Raw genomic sequence first — 25862 nt, forward strand, 5'->3', positions numbered from 1 at the left:
TGAAAGTCTGTCATGAAGAGCTGCACAAATGTACTCTCTTTAAAGGGAAAAGGTTTTATCTTGAAACTGGTTCCTGAAATGAGAAACCAAAAGGTTGGTGATGGCTGTGCTGGCTGTTTTTAGCCTCCCTCTGCCAGTTTAACCAATCCTAATTATAGTCCAAGGATCATGGGACATTTCCAGCATCAGAAGGCCATCCGTCAACAGCATAGGTACAAAAAAAAAAAAAAAAAGCATTTTCTCTCTACAGATCCTAATGATCTCATGCATTTTAACAAGAAATGAAGGGGCAGAGTAGTCAGTGGTGGCAGAAAAGGTAGCCTTAGCTTTGGAAATTAATCATCTCTCACATAGAACTAGCATTTTATACTTACAAAGCACTTTCATACCTATTATCCAGTGAGCTGGGATAAACAGGGACACATCAACATTTTCTAATCAAAAAGACTAAGATTCCCAAGCAAAATGGCTAAGGTCACCGTTGGTGACCCATAGTACTTGGGATGAGTCTTGAGGAATCAGAGATGAAAATGAGGCTTTTTCATTCTGAACTTGACAAAGACAGTATATTTAATACTTCAATGATGGAACACAATTTTTAGGCTTTTGATTCAGCATTTTTTTCTTCTTAAGTGATCTAATCCTGAGAAGGAAAGTTCGATATCAGACTCTTATTGAACCTGATATTTGACAGATCACCAGCAATAAATACATGTAACCAACCTCTTTCTAACTGCAAAGTCTAGGCTTGGGCTGATGGGAGCTGGCCAGTAAAGGCAGGCTTTATCCTACCTTATGAATGTTTGCTCTCTTGGTCCAGACAGGACAGCAATATGGTTGATACAAGCTGTGGGATTTTGGAACGGAGAGTTCACTGTGATCTGGGGGTACCCAGGGGTGTTCTAGCAGAATGTAGTTCTTAATAAAGCAGCATATTGAGGATAAACCTGTGTTGAGGCAGAGAACAACAACAGAATAAAGGTCCAGATGTTTAAAAAATGCGGAAGACCCTACCAGGCTGAAAAGAGTGGAAATGGTCAGGGAGGCACTTTGAAGTCACACTGTGGAGGACAGCTGAATCATTGGAATTTTATCCTGTGGGAATTTGGGAGATGTTGAAGATACCTGAATAGGAGAGTACTTTGAGAAGAATAGTGTTCTAGAAAGCTCCTTTTAGCTAGATGGCAGGTGGTAATAAAGGAAATAGCCAGTAGAAAAAAGGGGAGCACTGAGCTTGGAGTCAGGAGGTAGAGCATACTGCTTTCTGGCTGTGTAATTTTGGTCAGGTCAGTTCTAGATATAAGCATAAATACATATGATAATTCGCCGATCCAATGTGCACATCTGTCCTGCCTACCCTTCAGGGAGGTCTTAGACATCACATTCAACAAGGGAGGTTAAAATACTTTATGAATTATAAAACTGCAGAACAAACATGGGAGATGATGGTGCAGACTGGCAGATGTGATGGCGGCCTTGGTTGGAGACCTTGGGGATGGGTGTTTGGAGGGAAGGTAGAGTGAATGCCAAGTTGCAGTTTGGGGAGCATCTACCTTCTGGAGGGATAGCTCTTTCCTTCCCAGTACGTGTCACCTGGCACAGACTGAACTAGAAGAAGACAGGGGTATATCAGGCTAGTAGTTGAGAGTCAACAGTCAGAAATCCCTGCGGTTGCTAGTGACTTCCTCCAGGGAAGGGGAGAAAATTACAAAGCTAGCTCTTCAACCTTGAGCTTGAAATCAAAATAAACAGCTGGGTTACTGTTTTGCAGAGTAATTGTGAAGGGCAAGGAAGAGTCAGTTTGCACAAGGTGTTTGCTCAATGGAAAGGTCCTGCCAGAGGAGGCATCCAGCACAATTGTTGTAAGGGCTGCTCAGTGGAAAGCTGCCTTGGACGAGTGGACAAGAAGGGTTAACACAAACCAGTAGGATGGAAGTGGCTGAGCTAAGACTTGGTTAGGAGGGTTGGGAGAGACACATCCGGGCCTTTAGCCAGGCCTGGGCTTCAAGTGGAAGCATTTCACAACTTTCTTTCTCCATGAGTTATGTCCTTGGATTGAACAACCAGTGGGCATCTTGGGATAGTGGAAAGTTCGGAGCCAAAGTGCTGCCTTGCAGGCCTGGCTCCTTCACTGCCTGGTGGTGTAACCTCTCCTCTCTAGGCCAGGGTTAGACTAGACTAAATGACCCCTGGAGCTCTTTTCAGATCTAGACCCCTGGGAGGTGTGGGGCAGGCCCAGCCTGTCTTCAGAGAGGAGGGCTACTGTGAGTGAACTTGACCTACACCCCAGAGCAGCTGAGTTTTGTGGCCAGGCGTTAACTTTGGCCCAGATGGTAACGTGGGGAATTTCAAATGAGGTCATCTTGGGGCAGAGACAACTGTGTGCCTGTTGACCAAGGTTTTGGATCAGATGAATCAGAAAACTAGGACCTTATGAATTCATGCTCACCAACTATGGAGCTCTGTGAAACCAGTGGGAAAATTCCCCTAATCGACATCATGTCTCAGGCAATGTTCTCCCTTTAAACCTTGAAGAGCATAAGCTACAGATCTTTCCCCTTCCACTCCCATTTTTCCTTCTCTAGTCTTTTTCCCCCCTCCTCCCTTCTCCCATCTCCCAAGTAGATTCTCCATGATACATGTACTTTCTCTCTTAGACTCTCTTGTCTTTGTTCTTCCTGGTGAACAAGAACATAACTGGTCCAGTTTGGGGAAATAGGGTGATGGGGCACGATGCCAAAGTTCACAAAGCTGACCAATTTGTCCCTCTGCTGGCTCCAGTTGAATTGTGGGTCCCTGTCGGCAGAGAGGTTCCACAGTGAGCAGCTCTCTCTCATTTCTGGAGTTGGGCCCCAGTCCTCCATAGCACTTGAATTCTCTGGCCCTACCTGTGGGGTCCAGAGGAAACTTCAAACAAAACAAAGCATTCCTGAGAAGCTACTACTCATTATTTTTAGATGAGGCAAAGGGTTCAGAGGTGGGTCAGTCATAGTTCTTACTTCTAAGGAGAAAGATAAGTGGGCAAGTCACTGTAAAACCATGTAGAATATGGGGATGGCCACAAATACAAGGAGATTTCAGAAGAAGAAGAAACAGGGCTGATGGGAGGTCCGAGAAGGCTTTGTGGAAGGGATAACAGAGATAGAAGTGTTGTCGGCATCATTATTATTTTGATGGTTAAGATTAAAACTCACTTTTATTTGGCTCCTAAAATGTTCAAGATAGTATGCTATTCCTTAATATATAATCTTCAAGAAAATCCTGCCTCTAAGATAGCATCATTTTTGTAGATGAAGAAAGTGAATCTCTGAGAGGTCAAATAACTTTCCTAACACCAACCAGAGTACCTGGTTTCTAGAGCCCATGCTTTTTATGGAGTTCTGGAGGCGAGATATTCTTATTGGAGGATAAAGAAGGATAGATTGGAGTGGAAAAACACAGTGTAATTTTGCTTAATCATGAGAATTAAGCCCAGAGGGACTTGAGGACTAGTGAAGAGGTTGACTTTGTCCTGGAAGGTACAGTGGGGCAGGGAGTGTTTGAACCAGACAGTGACAAAATCAAAAGCTGGCTTTTGGAATGGTCATTCAGCTGCCAGTACTGGATGGGTTGCCAGGAACATGGAAGGTGAGGGGGTGGCTCAGAGCCTGGAGTATTACCTGGGTAATAGATGATGAGGGCCAAAGCTGGGGGCGCAGAGGGAGGCAGAATCAAGTAGCACCTGTCCTTCCATTCCCCGCTTTAGTGCCAAGGACATAGCAAGCAGAGAATAAAGTTTCCACTCTAGTGAGGCTCCACAGGTGTCTAGAGAGCTTTCCTGTCACTCAAGACTCATGTCACGAGGTGAATGACACTCTTTCCTCATTTTCAGGGTACAGCGCACCTTCTGAATTAAACCCTTTTGTCCCCATTCAATTTATACCTTTTCTCATTCATTCTTGTCTCCCCACTCCCAAAAAGAAAGCGGAACCAAATGAATCATAGAGTTATTTTAATGGAATCAGAGTCTGAAGGAGAATATCGGGGTGGAACCAAAGAGAGGATGCTCTGAGTCACCAGCCACCCTCAGGAGATCACACGCAAGGTGGATCAGAAAGGCTGGGAGGGAGGGTGAGAGGTAGAGTGGCCAGCAACTGTTCAGTGCAGGGATGTCCAACAGAATCTCAGAGGCTCTGTGATGAACTCTGTTTCCAAGATCTTGAGGATACTCCTGCAAAGATGGTGGTCAAAACCAAAATGAAAGCTGCTGAGATTCTTGATTCAGCTAGTAATCATGTTCTTCCCTGGAACTGCCAGAGGACTGCTTGGACATCAGAGTGCAGTACAGAGTGGTATTTCCAGGCTTAACTCTCTCAGCAAGGAGGGCTTTCACCAGTGTTGGGAAAGAAAGGAAGACTATAATCTAAGCTGCAAATGCCCAGGATAGGGTGGGGAGTTGGGTGGTATATAACTGAGATTCAGCTCCTGTCATCTTAGTTTGTTAACTTTACAAACATATAGTACTTGTCATGTGCCCGGCATGTTTAAAGCATTTTATAATGCATTCAATTCTTATAACAATCCCATAAGGCAAGGACCTTAACCCCTTTTGCAGAAGAGGAATCTGAGATAATGAAGCAACCTGGCCGAGGAGATTTGGGAGAATCCAGGTTTGATCCCAAGAAGTTTGACTACAGAGTCCAAAGTTTGAACTCCTATCCTATGTCACTCTTTATTATGGTTTCCAGTCTAAGACTCTGGTACCCCTACACAAAGAAAGATCAGATCGATTCATTTCTAAAGTTGCACCCACTTTAGATTCTCAAACTCTGTGTAACTCAATGGAATCAGTAAGTGGTTAGGACGTAGGCTGTGAGTTTTCAGTGGGCTGTTAAATATGCCTTTGGTGTGAGACCAAGTTCTAGTATTAGTTTCCACTATGCTGACAGTGAATCGGGTGGGTCTGTGATGCATTGTAGGGCCCCAGACCTTCACATAAGGGACTTAGAATTGATACCAGTTTGCAAACTCTGATTAGATTATGAAAACAGTGCTCAATCTAAGTAAAGAAAGGTGAGATGGGGAAGTAATCATGAAGAGTTGGGCTGCAGGGTGCGATGATTCAGTGAGATAAGAATAGGAGAAAAGGCTTGGCCCTGAACACTGGCCACAGGAGATGCCTAGAGCCTTCAGTTTCCTGAGCAAGGCAGATTATTAGTTGGTAGCAATGGAGTTACTGGAATTGAAGAAATATAACCTTTCTAGTGACCCAAATGAAAGAGCCTGCATGATAATACAATCTCAAATCTTCTACTTTGTTAGTCATTCCATAGGAAAAGGCCAAATTCACATTACAGATTCCCTGGTGGGAAGACAGCAGATGTAATGAAATGAACACTGGTCTGGTGTTAGAACATCCAGGTTTTAACCCTGGATTTGCTTCTAACAAGGTGAATGGCATTATGTGAGTTGTATTCCTCCTTGGTCTCAGTTTGCCTGTAATGACAGTGACTTTTTTATTGAGTATTTGCCATGCCAGGCTTTGTTCTCAGGGCTTGACATATATTGCCATATCTAATTCTTGGAGAAGTTTCGTAGACACTATAATTATTGCTGTAATCCAAAGGAAACAAATAGAGAGCTCAGGGAAGTTAAATAACTTATGTTAGAAATTTGTCCCAGAGAGTTTCACCACCCCCCATGATTAGTTATTTGTGCAAAGATGGCCCTTCCAAAAGCAGCTAGTGACTTTGGTAAGCAAAGACTCTAGATTAGGCAATGTTTTATCGTACATTTCTTTCAGTGAAGTGTGGTGGCTTCCACCAACCCCTCTAGATGCTCAGCTCTGGGACTGCAGGGCGTCATCACTGTCTTCCTAGTGATACGCAGAGTAGGTCTTCAGTGACTATTTGTTGAGTGAACATATGGAAGAATAATTGAACTCAGCAGAGCAAAGAAGCAGATGAAGTGATGGGAAATATAAAGAGGCTGAATGGAATGAGCTCGGTAGAGTGTGACCTGGTCCAGTCTGGAAGCTGAAGAACTTCACTAAGAGTCAAGGTTTTGGCTTTCAGTTTAAAATCTGCAATGTGGCACATGATCTCTTTGTAACACATAAGACATATTTTGGTCTCGCCATTTGAAAACGTCTGCTGAAGCTTGCCTTCCAAAGTCTGGTTGCTATAGAAGAGCTTTGAGATCTGAGCCCAGTATCACCAACTCAGGGAGGCTTCAGCAAGCCCATTACTTCTCTGGGTTGGCGTTTCCTCCTTTATCCCATTGGGATTTGGATAAGCTCCATACCTGTAGAGCCTACAGTAGAACTTTTCTTCCTTTACAGGCAACTTGTTAAGCTTCAGTCTTTCTTGCCACCTGTTGCCGAAGCTTACCTGTCCCATGTCCTATGTACTGAGGATTCTGTTCTCAGCCAGTGATATTTATCATTAGTTATTCTGATGACTGACTACACCTGCTGGTGTGTTCTCAGGTATTTGTATGCCTTGTCCTCATAAAATATTCACAGTTTACCATGTCCTTGAAGACATCATTAATGATGGGACTTTTGACCACTTAATGGGTTTGTGGGAGGAAGATTGCTAATTACAGATGACAGGGGACAAAAACACTACCTTGTTCTTCATCTCATTTGATTCTCACTTGGGTGGGTCCTGTCACTAGCAAGTGCAGGTGCTTTGGTACTGTAGGAAGAGGTTTCGGAAGAGACCTGTGTGATCCCAGCTTTTCCAGTACCTGCGGGACCTCTTCCTCACTTTCTTCTTCTTCTATGAGAGTAGATTGACCAGATCATTCTGGGGCTTCTCTGGCTTCAGCCTTTTACAAATCTAGATGTGCTGGGCTTTGTTCTACAGAGAACAGATGCAGCTTACGTGGTTCACACCGTTTGGACTCCATGACACTCATATATAGTTTCCCTAAGTGGCATTTGCTGTACATGTGTTGTCAGTCTATCCTGAGAGAGGCGGTGAGAAGCTGTTATTTTATTGTTATTATTAGTCTCGAATTACTGACAATAACAAAGAAATTCTGAATGATTAAATGAATTATAAAAGGGCAGTTCCTGTAATTGGGCAGAATGGTGGAACTGGGATTTTAACGGAATACTGGAACCCTGCTTGTACGGCTCATAGAGTTTCTCAGGAGTTGTTGGTCTGGTTTTTCTTGGGCTCCCTTGAGGTTCAGGGCCAGATTGACTCCCAGAGAGTTGCAGCTGAACTCAGGAATGACTGCCTTTTGGGAGGGCAGGGTTACCCATCCCCCACAGGTCCGATGTCCTAAGATCCTGGACCTCCTCCCCCTCCCCACCTCACTGGCTAGTTTGACAGGCAACACTCTGCATTGGGTGTTCTCTGTTTCACCCTCCAAATCCATTCTCATCCATTTTTTCCCCAGGATCTCCAGGAGGCTGACCTTGGATATCAGTAGATTCACTTGTCTCCTGGCTCCTGGGTAGAGTCAACCCAGCACTAAGCAGGTGATTATAAGGTAGGACAGGGGAGAAGTATGCTTATTTCTTCCACTAGCTCCCTCTTTGCTGGCTGCAGGTTGTCCAGTGGCTGTTTCCTCTGCTGAAGTCCGTAGCTGCGATTAGGCAGCCCTCTCTTAAGCTTACCAGCACTTTCCAGGTTCTGGAAAGGCCTTCAGGCTTTCAGGCCAAGGGCTGTAAAAGCTCCCACTTGTAAGCCTCAGGGTGTGTGTGTTACCATCTCTTGTTTTTCCTTATCCCTGCCTGCACCTTTGTAAATTATCTAGTTTATCTCACTTCCCATTGAGTGTGCCCTCTGCTTCTTGCCAGGATCAAGATCAATACAACCTGTTTCATTCTTTCTTGTTTCCAGTCTTCCATTTCTTAAGAGTGTTTATGACCCCGTGCTTTTAATATGAAGGGCTGTAGATACTTCTCCTTGCAATGTTTAACCAAGAATTAGACCAAGCTAGAGGAAGAAGCAAAAGGTTATGGCTTCATGGCAGGGGAGAGAGTGGGGTGATAATAAAGGGCACTGAACTTGGACCTCAACATTGAAGACTCAGGTGGACCACTTGCTGTCAATATCATCTTGCCAAGTTACTTTTCACTAAAAAAAAATTAAGAAGAGTTTATGACTTATCTTCCCCATAAGCTTCTTGGGAAGACCAAATGAGGCAAGGCCATATGAAGTATTCTGGAAATGCTGAAACATTTTCTTAGCATTAAGTGTTTCTGTTGTTGTTTTTTTGTTGTGTGTGCATTCAGACAAAATCCTCAAGAGGCCATGCACTGCATTTTCCAATGTACTCAGATTTCCCTGTCACCTCTGAGCCTCCTGGATCAGAAGAACTGGCATTTGTGGAATCCAAGATTAATGTCCAGAGAGGGTTGACTAAGCATGGGCCCACATGGCGTAGCTAAAAATACTCTTAACCTCAGTGGGAGCATCTCAGTCCCTAAAGGGGGTGGGCCTGGAGGATAGAGGGTATGTGGGGGGAATGACCTCCATCAGCTGGGGCTAGGAGAGGACAGGGAGAAGGTGGCTGACACCAGAGCCTCCTTTCCAAGTGCCAGTTAGTGCAGTGGCTGATTACTCTCTGTCGGTCTTCTGTGCTTTGCAGTGGCAGGTGGGGTGGGAGGAGGCTGACCTGAACCTTTTGTACTTTTCTGTTGGAGTGAAGCCTATGCCTTAAAGCTCTTCCTCATGGCCAGGACTCTTAGGAATTTTCCCTGTCAGTGGAGATGATAGACACTTAGAGTCAGAAGGAGGTAAGAAGGATGTAATCCTAGGATCTTGACTTGGAGTTGATGGTAGAGGCTGACTTTAGCCCAGGGAAGCAGAATCTAATCCAAGAGCCTGGATTTACTATCTCTGGGGCTGGGGAGAGGCAGGCTCACTGTCTCCCTATCTTAAAACCCAGTGATTTGCAAACTATAAGTCTTAGAGCTCCAGACCCTTGCTACTAAAAATTTGGTCCATGGATCAGTGGCATAGACATCAGCTAGGAACTTATAAGAAATGCAAGGTTTCAGGTCTCCTCCTAGATCTCTAAGTTGGAACCTGCATTTAACTCAGTCCACTATGCATTAAAGTTTGAGAAGCACTGTTTTAGGATCCTTCTGAAATCCCGAAGGGGATCCACAATGGGTGGGCTCCAATTGTACCTATGAGGTCTTATAAATGATTACATTTGAAAAAAATGGTTCCAATTGCATTTAGAAAAAGATTTTAAAAATTGAAACCAATGTTGTCTTTTCCTTTTTTATCTTATAGAACGAAATTCTGCTGACAATAGGACCCTATCTCTCCTTCTGGGGCCAGGTGTCACACTGCCCTGCCCTGTCCAAGCCTTCCTCGACTGAGTCCTGAGTCCTTCATGTCCTGCACATGTTTGGTGCAGGGAAGAGGCTGCTCCATCAAGGAAGGGCAATGTTAGGAGATTTGTGGGACCTCGGATTAGTTCTCAAACCTTGTCATTCCCAGCTCTGAAGATCCCACTTTGACAGTGCTATCTGGTGAGATGCTAATGATATGAAAGGAGTCTGTCACGACCTGGGAGTTTAGAACTCAGCTTGATTCTCACAACGGAGAGGGTAGAAGGGTGCGGAGCTTCCTTCTCCGTAGGTGGAATTATGCAGGGAGCTTAGTGTTTGTTGTATGAGGAACATCCTGGCAGGATCGGAAGGAGCGCCAGGAGCTGAGAAGAGATAAGCCTGCTTCCAGCTGGGATCTGGGCACAGCCCCGTGGCAGCAGGTTTTCAGGATTTCCAGAGGGAGTGCTTGGCGGCAGCAGCAGTGTCTTTTCAGAGCCACAGTTTTCTGCTATTATAAGTAACTGTGATTTGCATTCCCTTTGCATCCTAACCTGAAGGAGCGCAAAGCATTCACTATTGAATCCCCCAGGAACAACCTTACACAAGTTTCTTTAGAGGCAATATTCATGGCTTCTATTCTACAGAAAGGGAAACTGAGGCTCTAAGAGGCCATGCAAGGGTGCCACCTCCATCTGGCATGAACCAGGACTAGAAAACTCTGGGAAGAATCAAGTGCCTGACATAGCCTCAGGGTCTGGCCCCAAACTCTTACTGGCCTGAACTGCAGCTTCTTCTCTCCCTGCAATCTCCTCTACCCCGAGCATCCTCCCCTGCTTGCCTAGGATACTTTGGACCCTCTCCTTATGTGGATATGTTCCCTTCTCTACTATTCTACCTCTATGTCTCCAGATACATATCTCTGCTTTTCCCTGTGACACAACTGTCTTCCTTTGATTGGAGTTATCTAATAGTATGCTCCTTGGCCACCTGTCTACTTTTTAAAACTTTGAAGACTGGGGTACAGTTCAGCCTCTTGGATCCCAGCACAGTGCTGTCCTAGGAAAATTCTTGGGCAATGATGAATCACAGAAGACTAAAACATGAGCTAGTGGAAGAAGCAGAGAGATTCTGCATTTATAGTTTCTCATGGGTGAAAGGGTCATGTCATTCAACAGTTCTGATCCTATGGAGGGTGGAGGGGCCCATTCTAAAAAGATTTGGAGCAGAAGCTGCAGTTCCCCATGAAAAATATTGAACTGTCATGCTAGTTTACTGCTGTGATTTAGAGAGGTCTTGAGAGTCACAACCAGGCACAAGTTTCTGACCCAACATACTTGCTTTTTCCCTGAGTAACCTGTAAATATGAGAATACTGAGATAATTAATCTCTCAGAATTTTTTGGAGATTAAATAAGGGGAGGTGCATGCTAAATGTTTGCCCGAGAGGTGGCACCTTAAAAGCCTTTCCTGTGTGTCAGCTACCTGTTCCTAGCTCCTAGGAGAAGTCATCTTTTCTTTTTGTCCTGGAGCTAAATAATGCCTGAGAATGAGAGAAGAGTGACAGGAATCCCCAAAGTTGGAACTGAGACTTTCCTTTTGGGATATTAACGCTCTGGATCTTTGGAAATGATTATCTAGCCAACGCTTCTTTAGTTCCAGTTATGTAATTATTCACTAGTAAATCAGGAGCCAAGTGAGTTGGCCCCTGGGCCATGGTCTCCACCCTAAACAACTTCTGTTTAGAAAGCCGAGGTCGTGGGGTAGAAAGAACACTGTTGTGGGATCCTCAGAACCTGGGCTTATTTTCTGCCTTACCTGGTGATCATTTATCCCCTCTTGGGAATTTGGCTTTGGCTTCCTCATCTGTCAAATGAGGGTACTAGGGTAGATGCCTCACAAAGTCCATCATGCTAGTTTGTTGTGGGCCTCCACAGCCTCTGCTCTCCAGGCACCTCCATTTCTCTTGCTTCTCTCCACGTCTACCTATCCTAGGGAATGAGACTGGAAATGAATGAGAACAAGCCTGTCATTTCAATGCTTTTCCTAGTCACTTAACTTTTTCTAGCTGTAAAAACAGCTCAGCAAGTAGATAAGGTAGATGTCCTTCTAATCCCTGTTTTATAAAAGGTACAACTGAAACCCAAAGAGTGCGAGAGACCCAAGTGTCTCTACCTTTGCTCAGTAGAGACAGAGCCAGCTTTTACTTTCTCTGCTCTGACTTTTTTTTTTTTTTTGCCAGTGACTTTCAGGACTGTTGGTGGTTATAATGCTAGATTGGTTCCCCAGGTCCAAGTGGAGCCCATTCTTCCTCCTGATTTCCCTTCCTTTGCCCAGGCTCCAGTTGTCTTTGTCCCTCTTGCTTGGCCATCCTGGAAGAATGTGATGTGGTGAAGCCAAGGCCAGATAAATTGACTAAGAGAAGTCTGCCCAGGGCTCCGCCTCAATCCCTCCTCCTCTTCCTCCCCCATCCTGTGCTAAAGTCCTTGTTCAGGTTTCACCTTCTGAGCAAACTTGCATGTGAGAGCCTGGATTGTTCTCTGGGGATGCAGATGAAGAGCTAAGGACAGAGACAGTGCCCCGGGGCAACCTAGGCCAAGTGTGACAGTGAGACTTCTGAGCTGCATGGTTGACCTGCTCTGATAGGTTGAAGACAAGTAATTGGGCAGAAAGTCATGCACCAGGAAGATAAAAAGATAACTTCCAAAGAGGGGGCAGGGAAAGCGAGTCGAGGCCTATAATAAAAACAGGTGTATGAGATACGGCAGAGAATTAGTCACGGAGATTTGGAAGAATTTCAGCATTTCTGATTATTTCTCACGCCCTTTTCTTCCCTCCATTTTTACCGCCTCCGCCCTCTCACATCTCACTCAGGTAGTTGCAATAACCTCCCAACTGGCCTCCCTTCCCCAGTCTCCTCCTGCTCCATTCCACCCCACCTGGAGCCCAACCTTCCTGTTCTGTGCTCCCGTCTGTGCATGTAACTCTACAGCCTGGGTGAACTACTCACCCTTCCTTCTCCTGTACTTTTCCATCTCCAGTCTTTGCTTATATGTTTTCCCCTCTGCTCAATTCTTCTAGCCCAGCAAGTGCAAATCCAACTTCATTCTTTAAGGCCCACTTTCAAGTGACAGCTCCCCTGTGACATCTTTCCTGAACCTCCCCTCCCCTTCCCTCCCAGGGGAGCAACCTCTTCCCACAGAGTATATGTAATATGGGATTGTTTGGCCTCCTCTTTTAGGGCTTTTATTGCCATTTGCCTGGTATTGTTGTTGTAACTATTTCTCTGTGTGTCTCCTTCCCTAGCTACACGAGGATGGAGGATTGCCTTGCATTTGGGGAAGTGAACACTCTCAAGTTTGTATTCCCCACTGTCTGAACTGCCAATGAGTTATTTGATGAATTAATAAAGATATAAATAAAGGAGTACTTGTTGGGACAGGAAACAGGACAGCTCCAGCATCTGAGCTTCAAATAAGGTTAACTATAAATCTCAAATTAATCTGATTGGGGTACACAGTTGAGGGAATGCAAATAAATACATTCAAAGAATGGTGGATCAGAAAGAAAAAAAGCCCAGCAAGGGAGTGCAACCCAGGGGACCTAGAAAATAGGTAAAAGGGAAATGATGATGTTTATTTTATGCTTGGTAACAAGAGAAGTCAACAGGAGCTGCAAGAAGCTTCTTGGGGTGGGACCAAATGAATCATAAAGCTTCCATTTAACCCTTAAACAGCTCGTGCATCTTCTCCAAGGCAGGAACCTAGGAAAGAAAAGTGTCTGGCGCCCTAGGAATTACTGAATCCATTACTGAAACCTGTTCATATTTAGTATTTGCCTTGAGCTAGGCCAGTGAAGTCTGTTAACATGGTCACATCACCGTCCTTGCCCCCAGAAGTTCAAAGTCTACCTGGATGACAGTGTTCCAAACAATCCTGACCCAGCCCTACTGTCAACTGTGCCTTTGAGATGTATAAAATATGAGTGATATGGAAGAGGCCACAAGAATTCCAAATGGGGTGCCGGAGCAAGGACAAATGAGGGAAGACTCATGGAGAACACGTTTTAGAATCAGAACTTTAAGAGTTTGCCTGACTCCCACCAGTCTCCAGAGGTGGTCTGTGAGGAGCCACAACAATGCGAGCTCATCTTTCTCAAGACTACTGAGCATCCAGTGACCAGTGTCTATCTATTAGAATGATGAGTGTGTGTGTGTGTGTGTGTGTGTGTGTGTGTGTGTGTGTATTGCATAGGAAGGCCAAAAAGAATTATGACATGGAAAACCAAACTGAAAATGCAAAGCAATCATCCTTCGCCCAAACTCAGCCCTTCGTGTGCAGGTGAAATGCAGTGTGTGTGTGGGGGTGAATCCCTAAGGAGGAGGGGGTTGGATAGGGAGTCCTTTCTTGGTTACTCCTTGGCTTAGGAAACTTGAAGTCTAAAAAGAATGTGAGGAAGGAGGGCCTTTGTTCTTTTGGCAGACCTTATTCAAGCATCCCCTCATCTGCATAGGCAAATGGGAGAGGTCAGCAGTGCAGGGAGGCAGCTGTGGCCCTGCAGCTGTGGTGGAAGGGCTGCAGTGGCAGTGGCGGGGAGTCCCCCAGGCTGCTCTGGGCTGCAGCACCCTCACTGGGGCTGGGTGCAAGAGAAGAGGGAACGGGAATGGAAGGGAGGAAGAGATTGTGTCCAAGGGGAAGGGGTCCTAGGTGTCATCTTTGCCATCCCTACTATTTTACATACAGGGAAATCCAAGTGAAGAGGAGCTTATCCAGTTATCGTCCGCGACTGTCAGAACGTTGGCCAGAAGCAATGTCCCTTGACTTGAGGGCTAGTAGTGTGTTCTTTGTCTTTGCAAAGCTGGGGTGACGGGGAGGTGGAAAGGGACAGAACCGTAGAGGTCCAGAAACTAGAGGTGAAGGGCCCCAGGCACCCCACCAGACAGGCGGGTGCTCCTTCTTGGAAGCTGTTCTCTGCAGGTCTACTTTGGTCTTTCGTTCTCTCAAACTCAAACTAACCATTCTCTAGGGACACAGGAAGTTTAGGAAAATCATGTCTTCTGCAAAGCTTTCACAATTCCCATGAAATTTACAAATTGCCCTTGTCATTGTTGCATGGTCAGTGGAATCCTTTACGATTTTCATTCAGTGTTACTTTTGTAAGCAGAGACTTCATAGTCTAAACCTTTCTGAAGGCTTTGAATGGCAAAAAGGATGGGCATTAGGAAATTATTCCTCAAATTTTACTTTGTGCTTTTGAAGGGATTAGGCTCAATTTTATTTTAGGTTCGTAAGAGGCTAAACTGAGGCATCTGTGCTCTCTTGGGAAGAACACCCAACTTGACATCAGGTTACCTGGGCTCAAAGGTCAGCTCTGCTATTTCCAAGTCCTTTTTTTTTTTCACTTTGGTCAAGTCAATTTTTCTCTGAGCTTTCATTTCTTCATCTTTAAAATGGTGACGTTTCAATAACTAAACTAAGGAACCAACCTAGATGTCTTTCAATGGATGAATGGATTAAAAAATGTGGTACATATATAAAATAAAATATTACTCAGCCTTAAAGAAAAATGAAATCATAGCATTTCAGGTAAATGGATGGAGCTAGAGGATATCATGCTAAGCGAAATAAGCCAATTCCCAAAACCAAAGTCCAGATGTTTTCTCTGATAAACACATGCTGATCCATAATGGGGAGCGGGGTAGGGAAGAATGAAGGAACATTGGATTGGGCAGAGGGGAGTCGGGGGAGAGGAGGGGGTGTGGGGTTAGAATGACAGTGGAATGAAACAGACATTATTACCTTATATACATGTATGACTACACTACCTGTGTGACTCTGCACCATGTACAGCCAGAGGAATGAGAAATTGTGCTCCATTTATGTACAATGTGTCAAAATACATTCTACTGTCATGTATAACTAATTAGAACAAATTAAAAAAAAAGAAAACATAAAGGCACAGAAAGGTTGAAAGCACTATTAAATAAATGGGGATGTTAACAAATAAAAAAATTTAAAAAGGACATCCTCCCCCACAAAATGGGGTGTTAATAATAAAATCCTTAACAAGATGGTGAAATCCCCTGCCCCTGACAGAGCTTCTTCTTCTTTTCTTTTTAAATGTTTTCTATTTGGCAATGGAACTTTATTTTATTTATTTATATACAGTGATGAGAATCGGACCCAGTGCCTCACACATGCTAGGCAAGTGCTCTACCACTGAGCCACTACTCCAGCCCCCCCCCCCACCCCCAACCGCCGAGCTTCTGACACAAATTAAAGGGAATCATATGTATAGAAGAGTTTGGCACAGAGCCTGGTGTGTAGTAGCTGCTTCGTAAATTATGAGGTTAGATTTCTCACAGCCCTGGAACCCTAGAGAGCCAACTCAGTCTTAGAGGTGGTATCTACCAGTCAGGAGACCTTGGGAGCCTTGAGCCAATGATGTGGTCTCCCTTGCCCAGTTTACCTCCTTCTACACAAGTGCCTGCGGCCCCTCCCATGTTTCATGATTCTTTATGGGGTTTCCATAGACAGAAAACACCTTTGCTTATGTAAATCACATTCGTGTAGAGACGAGAACAAGGCCACTGGCCCTCCACACATCTGGGGAATGGCCCTTGTCCGGTGGATTGGTTTGAAGATCGAAAACTAAATTTCTGACTATTCTATTTATTGATTGGTTTCTACTTATTAATCTTTCTCTGGCTATTAGCAAGCAGATTAGCTGAAACAAATGAAAAATTCTGAAGAAATCTGTCCTATCTCTAGATAAACCTGTGTTCATAGGAAATGATGGGGGCGAGTCAGTGACCAGTCATCATTTTCAAGGACATTTCCACTGATGGTGTGCATTCACCTAAAGTGATTGGTACAGCTTCTTTCCAGGGAGGACATATTCCAGGGGATGTCAGAAGAAGTGGGTCTGGGTCTCAGCCCACCACTGCCTAACAAAATCCAAGTCAGAGAATCATGGGCAGAACAAATCATGGACTGATTTTTTTTCAACTCTTTTATTTAATAGTTGTCAGAATGGTGGCCCAGAAATGTGAAATTCTTGATCTGTAAGATACATTTGCTAATTAATGGCCAACATTTTTACACGGACTTCATTAAGTCCCAGAACAACTTAGGTCTCTAGAATCCCAGTTCAACACTTGTTCCTTTAGCCTCCTAAATCTAGAAAGGCCACATAATACTCTTTTTTTGGAAGTCCCCCTCAACAACCACTGGGTAATTCTGATTTCTGTTCATGACATTGCCTTCGACGAATAAGAGTACAAGTTTAAGTTGAATACCTGAAAGGCTGTAAAAATGAAGAGTCTTCATATTTGTTGAGTGGAACCTCAAATACAGAAATTGATTTAGATGGGTATAATAAGGTGGTAGGTTTTGCTGAGACCTAAGGAAGCACTTTTTGACAGGTAGAGCTATCAAAACTGGAATGCTGTGCCCTGGAATGGAGGTGACCAAGTGGATGCCAGATATTTTATGAGGTAGTAGGTTAGATTGGGTGACTCTGAAGGTCCCACATGTCTTAAATAAACCCATATGGAGTTAATGAGAGACTCAGATTTAAATAATCCTTTATGAAACTTGTGAGCATCTGCACCACTGGCCAGTTACTGACTACCTCTCATGCTAATTAAATTTGCTATCTAGTATGCAAAGTAGAACTTCCTTTTGTTTGCTCTCAAATTAACTTTGCAAACTTTGGGGTAAGGGAAGGCTGGGATAGTTCTGTTTTTTTGAGATGTGCTGATTAAATGCATAGTTCCATTCTGCCAAACATTGCTATATACCCCCTCAGCCTGTTCTTTTTTGATTGAGGAAATCTAATTTTGCTAAATCTACATTTATATCAATAAACTTCCATCATATTGATGATTTGAATAGTTTTTCTCTGTCCTTCTCCCACCTCCCCAGCTCCACTAAATTTTTTCAAGGTCCTTGAGTAGAACTGCCAGTCCCCCCACCCATCCCCAGCCCACACACTGCAATCATGTGAACAGGGGATCACACCTTTTCTATCTGGCTTCCATATTCTTTCTGATGAAACTCCACATTCCTGTGAGCATTGCAACATCAGCAGCTCCTGGAGTCCAGATCTGTCAGAACCAATTTCAGGATCTGCCCTGCCACTATTAGCTATGGATGTTGTATAAGCCACTAATTTAATTTTCCCTTGTATAATGGAAAGAGGAATACTTTTTTAAAATTAAGATACAAAGGCAGCAACAAGAAATAAAAGATGATCCATGTGAGTATTTTATGTGGAACCCATATAGAGACTGCATGTAGTACCTGTTTATAGAAGGGAAAAAAAACTTAAATGCATTTGTTGAGTTGGAATATGTTAGAGTTGATCATTTGATAAATAGAGATTTGAGTATATTTTGCCTAAAAGAACTGCTTTATATTTGCCCAAACTGAAGTTCACTTGTTACTTTTTTTTCTATTTTTTTCTGAGATCTTTATGTCCTTGAGATTTAAAGTAAGGTGACTCCAATTTGAACCCCTTCTCTATGATTTATTACCTCCACAATCGGTTCATTAACATCTCTAAATCCATTTCCTCAACTGTAGCATTGAGGTAGGAGAAATACTTGACCTGGAACCCCGGCTTTGAACCTAAGTCGACTCAGCAGTCAAGTCCTGGCTCCATTGATTTCTAGTTTTATGACCACAGACAAGTTGCTGGACCTTTCTCAATTTCCTGGTACGTGGAGAGAGAGAGAGGAAGAGAAAGAGAGAGAAAGGTAGGTGGGGGAGGGGAAAGAAAGAGAGGGAGAGAGAGAGGAGAGAGAGGATGGGGAGGAGAGAGAGAGAGGAGAGAGAGTGGGAAGGAAGAGAAAGAGAGAGTGAGAGAAAGGGGGGAGGAGAGAGAGAAGAGAAAGAGAGAGAAAGTCTTTTCCCAGAGTCCTTATCATAATTCAATGGGATAACTGTATACTGCATTTAATAGACTCTTGGGACTGACAGTGGATTATCAAAAACAACTGGTTGTGTTCCTCCCCATGTCATGGAGTTGTGCAGATTCTTCATAACGAAAGACACTGCTCCTTGTGTCTTGGGTTCCTTGTGTCAATTAAGGATGACAGATCTCTCCCTGTTTACCACATGGTGTGTGTGTGTGTGCTGGGGGGTTCCTAGAGCATCATTGATGGTAAAACCATTAATGTCATATGAACATGAGGCACTATGATGATTAGAAGTGTTCAGTGACATTTTCAAAAGTGGGTATTTCATAACTTTGTACTTCTTCTTCCAGGCCTTTCATTAAAAGGCGAAGTAAGGCCCAAGTCAAGGTCTTACTGACTCTGGATTTCTGATTTCTGGAGACCTTTATGTTCATAACCTCTATTCAAGGAGGTTGCAACACCTATTACTGTATTGTTCCCATGGTCCTTTAAAAAGATAACACAATACCATGAAACAAATTCTTTCACTAAGGAGTAGTTTGGTACAAAAATTCAATCAAAGATAACTTGAATCTTTGAACATTGAAATCTGAGTTTCGCTAATTCCCATCTTAAACTCTAGACCTAGTTACTTTTCTTTTTGTGTGTATGGTGCTGGGGATTGAACCCGGGGTTCTGTACATGCAAGGTAAGCACTCTACCAACTGAGCTAAATCCCCAGCCCTAGACCTAGTTTCTTAAAAAATATTCACTTGTTAAAATTCTTTTATTGTGGTGGAATGAGAGAGACATCATTGCCCTAGGTACATGTATGAAGACACGAATGGTGTGTCTTCATACATGTACCTTGTGTAGTGTAAATCAGAGAACTGAAAATTTGTGCTCCATCTGTGTACTATGAACTGAAATGCATTCTGCTGTCATGTATAGCAAATAAGAACAAATAAATTAATTAGTTAAAAATTCTTCTATTATTTTTCCATTATAGGTTATGATTATTATATTTCATGATAATATTATCTATTACGTGTTTCAGATATGGAAGTGAGATTTAGTCACTTATGATTGCAGATAGCCCTTTATATGGGTGGAATTCCATTGGCAATATGATACCCTCTGGTTCAGTGATCATTTATAATGATAGGCTATACATTTCGGACAGTGGCTCCACAACTTTACTCATGACTTACTCCAGAATTCTGATGGAAATTCTACCTGGTACATGTGGTTGATCCATTTAGTTTGTCAATTGCATCTAATGGGGTACACAACATAGTGCTCTGACTTAAGAGACCAGCAATTTGAACTGCCTAAATCTGCTATTCACTTGGACAAATGTGAGCAAGTTATTTCCTTTTGTGACTCAACATCTTCATCTGAGATGTGCAGAGGTTGTATGTCTCCCGATTTTGTCATTTTGTGATTCAAAGTTTGCCATTCAAAGTTTTTCCTGGCAAGTTCCTTGATGTCCAGGGCTAAGGGGTAGCTGAAACACCTGATAACATATTCTCCTTCTCAGGCCAGCACTTTAGCACCCCTTTGAATCCACTGTGGGAAAGCATCCCCGAAGCACACTTGACTGAGGAACTCAGCAAGTTGCATGGCAGCATAGCCCAGAGAAGAGCTCAAGGGAGACGATGGAAAATCATTTGGATTGATTTTCTATTAGTAAAATAAATTGAAAAAAAAATAGCCATTAGTGGAATTTTAGAGTAAATATAAAAAGAGGAGGGAGACTGCCTTATTTCATGGTGCTAGCATTGGAACTGAAACTATATCTTCACAAAGGCCTCACACAGAGCAGAACCATGCGGACTGGACTCACCGCCAGGCTCCATCTTAGTGGCTCCCTCTTGCTGGTGGTTGTCTGATTCCATCTTTGGACCTCTATTTCCTCCACTTGTTAATGAGCATCATGGGGGTAAGGCAGTGCTTCTCAGAGTGTAAGAAGCATGAGTATCATTGGAGGTCTTGCTAAGATGCAGCTTCTGACTCAGGAGGTTTCTAAGGCCACAGTTACAACAAGTTTCTCGCTGCTGCGCTCCTACTGCTGGTCCTTCCTTCATGGAGAAGCAGGAACTCCATCAAGTTTAGAGGTTAAGCTATGACCAGGTCATGTTAAGGTGGGGAGCAGGGCAAAGAGGCATCCAGGTAAGAATGGAATTCCTAAAGCTGGTCTTAAGCAAGAGGGAAGGCGGGCACCAAATGGGACATTTTCTGTGATTAGGAGAAGACATGACAAGTATTGGTGTTTGAATGGAAAGAAGGGAAAGTGAAGCAGAAAGTTTGCTTGAGGTAAGTGGGAAAGTCAGGGAAGAATTATCCATAGAAACCACATGGGATGGTGGTGGAAGAGGTTGTAGAAAAGTAATAAAGAGCTTAACGTTAATTCTGCAGAGATGTGTGGTGACTTTGCATTTTATACATATGGTCCCCTGTGTCCTTTAGGCATTCCTGCAAAGTTACAGAGGACAGTGGGGATTCTCTTTACCATAAAGGGAACCAGGTGGAAAGTTAAAGGCCAATGTCACTGAGAGAGGGGAACCTCAGGGGCCCCAAGAAGCCTTGTCTCTTGACACCCCAGTCAAAGGGCTGAAGCCTGGCCTGTTGGCTTAGGCTGCGGCATAAGCCACTGAGGCTGTCCCCATGAGGAGCTGCCGTGGGCAGCAGGTGGGGGGAGGAAAGTGTCTCCGCGCAACCTCAGTTTCACTTCCTGCCTCAAACACAGAGAGTCATTATATAAATATCGACCTTAGCAGCTGCGACTCTCACCCCTCTTCTCACTATTACTCCCGAGGCCCAGCTCACAGGCAGGGCGCCTGAAGCCTCTCACTTTCCCCTGGTCCCACAGCACTTGCACCAGGCCAGCCAGGTGGATGCCTGGGGCAGAAATGAATCACAACCTCTCTCTGGCCCTCCAGCCAGCCATGCCCAGCAGCCCTCGCCTGGCTGAGCAGGGAGGTTGTCCTGATTGGTGGCCCACGTTAATCAAATTAAACCTGGTTCACAGACATGACAGGCAGTCAGCCCATCTGTGGAGGGGACACAGAATGCACTATCAGCACTCGCGCTGCAGAGGTGGGGAGGGAAAGAATCTGGCTTGCTTGTGGCCATTGGGTCCTATGGAATGAGCCTAACTCACCCAAACTTTCCAACCCATTTTAAGTCAGGAAGACAGACTTAAAATGATATGAACAGTAGCCTGAAATGAAAGACCAAAACTGGGTTCCAGTTTCTACTCTGTACGAATGAATAAAATCTACTTATCTTCCACCATAAGAAGCTCCTCTTTGAACATTGATTCATTTTGTTTACTTATTTGATTTCTGAAGATGTAATTAAAACAAACAAACAAACAAACAAAAAACAGGCATGTCACAGGATCTTCCCAATCCTGCATATCTTCTTTAAAGCAATGACGTGAGTGTTGCATCTCTTCCAGGAGAAGCAAGGAAATGTATGAAATGTTCCCTCTCTACCTACTGAGCACAGAGCTCCCCTTGTATAATAGTGTCTAAGATAAAGATTAGCAAAATGTAACATGTTGTTCCCAGCTATTATAATTACTCATATCTTAACAATGTTATGACCATGGTCATCTTAGAAACAGAACAGATCAGGCAGAGAATAGTAAAATAGCGCCATTGGGCCCCAGAAGCAGTCAGAGGAAAGCAGTGTTTGGGAATCTCAACAGATAAAATGTGTTGCTCAACAGATTCAATGTTGTCAAAACATTGTGCTCATTTTCCCATTTGATCTACTTATGATCTGACTAGATATTTGTGACTTATTATTAAATGGCAAAAATATATTACCAAGCAGTTTGTTTAGAATAAATCCATTAAAAATTATATATAAGCTTTGGGGAGAAAAAAAAACTATAAAAGGATGAATGTTCACCAAAATGTTCACTACTAGTAATCTCAAGATGGTGGTATTTGGATCACTTAAATGTCTTCATAGACATATATTTTAATCCTCCAAAGGGGATATGATTAGTCTGAAAGAAACTGATAAAGAACATGGAGTTGAGTGTTCTCAGCTTTTCCTTTTCCCTAAACACACAGGCTGGATATCTAGTGAAGGAAATCTACAGGTAAGGGGACTGAAGCAGATCCTCAGGGGTTCCAGCAAGGATTTTTCCCAGGTGAGTGTCTGGAGTCATTTATTTTATTTTTTTAATTCATTTCCCAAGAGCGAGCAGTTGCTTGCTGAGTTTTCCAATCTTCTGTTCACATTCATCCCACCCAGCCCCACCTACTCCCTTATTCATCAAATAGTTACAGGGTTAGTTACGCAGTGCAGAGGAAGGACATGCACTAGAGGTCAAAAGATCAGGGTTCAAATTCTGCTACAATTTTCCCTAGGCCAGGAGCCCTTTGACCCTTTGAGCACATGGGGATCCCTGGTCTGTAAATATGGAGCTCATGCTGAACATGAAAGCTCTCCGAGAAGTCCCCAGGGTCAGACACAGAAAGAATGCCTGTAACAGGCAAGAACACTGAGGTAGCAATGTGAGACAGAAAGGTGAGGCCTGCACTTGCAAGAAACTCAAACTTGATTAGTCTGCTTGCTTCATGTGAAATCCAGCAGAAAGAATCCATTAACTGGAATACAGGAAGACTAGATTCCATCAGTCCCCCTAACATGCGGTGTGACCATGACCAACTCACTTTTCCCCTCTCATGCTTCTTTTTAAAAAACCATTCCATAAAAAGCTTAATAAGATCAATTATCTTCGGGGCATCTTCCACCTTGGACATTCTGTGAAATGTGATAAAATCAGGAAAAATTTGAAACATATTAAAATATCCATGAGTAGTCAATATGTATCAAGTGCTGGTTTCTTTTTGTATAGCAAGGACCAGGAACATTTCAGATAGCTCTGGTATTTCAATGAACAGTTCCTGTATCTATCCATGCTTGTCTTTTTCTGAATGCTCTGTATCCCTACTTAGCTTCTATCACCTCAGGAGAGAGGCAAGGAAGATAGTCACAGACACAGTAGACATGGAATACTTAATGCTTTTGGTTAGGTTTATTAGCTGTTTCTCAAACCTTACTATGAGAAAGATAATTTTTCCAAACTTGCTACATGTAAGCTGTTTTTCCACTCTTACTCTGAGTCTGAATAGGAAGGTATGAGCCCCAACATAGACTCATACTCAGGCTCTAACTAGCTTGGCTGGTGTGTGGCTGGGTGACATTCTTTCATGCATTCATTTATTCCAGAAGCATTTGTGCAGTACCTTCTAGGTGAGATAATAACCTGAGTAGGACATAATCAACTATACTGTGTGCGAGTGTCTCTTATTTATTCAGTACCTGGACATAGCCCTGCCCCAAGGAGCACATACACTAGTGAGGTCTTTGGAAACGTCATTTCTTTCCCTGGAATTTGCTGTTTTCCTCTATACATGATTCTGAGGACTTGGACTTAGTGATCTCCAAGATCCCTTCTAATATGGGTGTTCTGTTGTTACCTGGGTCCTGCAGTGAGAAAGGTATGCAAACAGAGATAGAGCAAAGGTCACAGAACAATTGGCAGCAGAGGTGAAATGAAACCACAAGGCCTCCGGGGGAGCGAGTGAGCCAGTGAGTCCCCCTCCTCACCAGATAGCTGTGAGAAGAAGCCTGGTTCAGAATGCAAATAGCTTGCTTGCATAGGCTCCACTGGAAGTGTAGCCGGGCTTTGAGTTTGGATGGATCCACAGGACACCATTTAGGCAGAAATGAGGCTTATCTGGTGACATGCTGGACAGAGTCCCTGCTTGTCCCTGCTCCAGACTGGGAACAATAAGTTACAACTGATCACACTCTGGAGAGAGATCTTGGTGCTCTGGTCACCATCTGTGCCTTTATGCTTTACCTGTGTCACCAAAACTCTCAGGGGATAGCAACACCTACCCCGCATATCACTGTGATGATTAAATGTGAAAACTCATATGATAGGTCTTCGTAAACTCTAAAGTGCTTTATACATGGAAAATAGAATCAATATTCATGGAGGAGGAAAAAACAGAGGGGCACATTAAAAAATGAATAGGTGCATAACACTGCACACAGCCCAGAAACAAGCACTTTAAAAAGTCAACTTAAAGCCTGGGAACATGAATACTCCCATTCTACAGATTAAGGAAATGGAGTTCTAAGGGCATGTAAATAATTCGATTAAGGTTACCCCATTAGTAAGTGGCAAAGCTGAGACTCACATTAAAGTAGTCTAGCTGTAGAATTTGCTCTCTTAAGCAATATGTCCTTCTGACTCCCTAAAGGATTTTTTTTTTTTTTTTTTTTTTTTTTGGCACTGGGGATTGAACCCAGGGATGTTCTGCCACTCAGTTACATCCCCAAACCTTTTTTAAGTTTTTATTTTGAGACAGGGTCTTATTAAGTTGTCAGACTCCTGCCCCGGCCTCCAGAGATACTGGAATTCTGGGCATGCCCTACTGAACCCAGTTGAAAAAAATGATGGTTAATTCAATTAAATTCCAGCCAGTCAGCGTGACTTGAGTGTTGAACTGGGCAGTGTGTACATAATCATGAAGACACAGTTCCTGCTCTCAAGGAGCATAAGCAAATAAGAAAATACTCTAAGAAACAAGGGTACAGATACTAGAAATATGAGTGTTACAGGGTAAAATGGAGAGAGAATGTATTGGAGATGGAAAAGTCAAGAAGTATTCCAGAGACTCTGCAATTAACAGACTAGGAAATCAATTGTGTGGATAAATAGAGGGAAGACCAGGAGAAGAGAGGAAAGGGAACAGTGGGAGGGAGAAGAGGAAGGAAAGAGGGAGCCCAGGGGGCTGAAATGGAGAAAATTATATTCCAAGAATGTATGATGATTATGTCAAAACGAACCCCACTGTTACGTATAACTATAATGCACAAATAAAAACAAAACAAAGGAGTAGTTAGTTCAAGGTGAGACTGAAAAGGTAATGTGTTGAAACCTGATAGAGAAAGGATTTGAGTGCCAGGCTAAAGAGAAAAGCCTTTGGCCTGGAGTTGGTAGAAAATTATGTCAGGTGAAAGGTACACAGGTGAACAGTGTATCAAAGTAGAATTTTAAGAGAGCTAAGAAGAAAGGTGTTTATTTTGAACCAGCACTATTGCCACAATCTGAAGACTGGTAAAGATGGAGGTAGATGAAAGTTAATTTTTCAAGTTAGACCTCTCATCTGGGAAAAAGGGAGAAAAAATTGCATAGATTTGGTGCATCATTTATGCTCAAAATGGTGAAGAATGGACAGGTAGCCATAGATGAATGAGTTGAGGGGAACTGAGTAGTGTCCATTTTCCATCCCATGATTGACTTCTTTGCATCATTGCTGGGGTTGTGGCCTAACTTCTAGGGAGTTTCTCCAGCAGTACAATATTCTTAACCTGATGGAGCAGCTCACGATCCTTGGAGAGCCCTTATTTTCTTTCTTTCTCATTTAACTACCTGTGCTCAGCCTTTCTTTTATCCCAATATGGGTGAGTGTATCTTAGAATCACCATCTTGTTAACTCTCTCAGGCCTCAAATCTTTTCTAGTTGTCAGTAAGGATCAGAAAGGGCTAGGTCAGGGAGGCTCAGGATATGAACAACAGACAAACACCCTCAGGGGGTAGACTAAGCTAGATTAGGGAAATAAAGTTCATCCAGGTGGGTGATACCTG

The 25862-nt window shown here is 43.4% G+C and overlaps 1 protein-coding gene and 1 long non-coding RNA gene across 2 annotated transcripts in view; one reads left to right on the top strand and one right to left on the bottom strand.

Annotated features, from left to right (window-relative positions):
* The window catches only part of LOC308653193 (uncharacterized protein), a 223399-nt gene that overhangs the window by 30491 nt on the left and 167046 nt on the right, over positions 1-25862 (bottom strand). The window lies entirely within an intron of this gene.
* Positions 8601-13371, top strand: LOC308653195. The gene is made up of 3 exons (XR_014023011.1): positions 8601-8734; positions 9240-9481; positions 12583-13371. It is a non-coding gene; the product is annotated as an uncharacterized lncRNA (long non-coding RNA).

The sequence above is a fragment of the Spermophilus citellus genome, assembly GCF_964194105.1.
Source record: "Spermophilus citellus genome assembly, chromosome: 7".
NCBI classification, from domain to species: domain Eukaryota; kingdom Metazoa; phylum Chordata; class Mammalia; order Rodentia; family Sciuridae; genus Spermophilus; species Spermophilus citellus.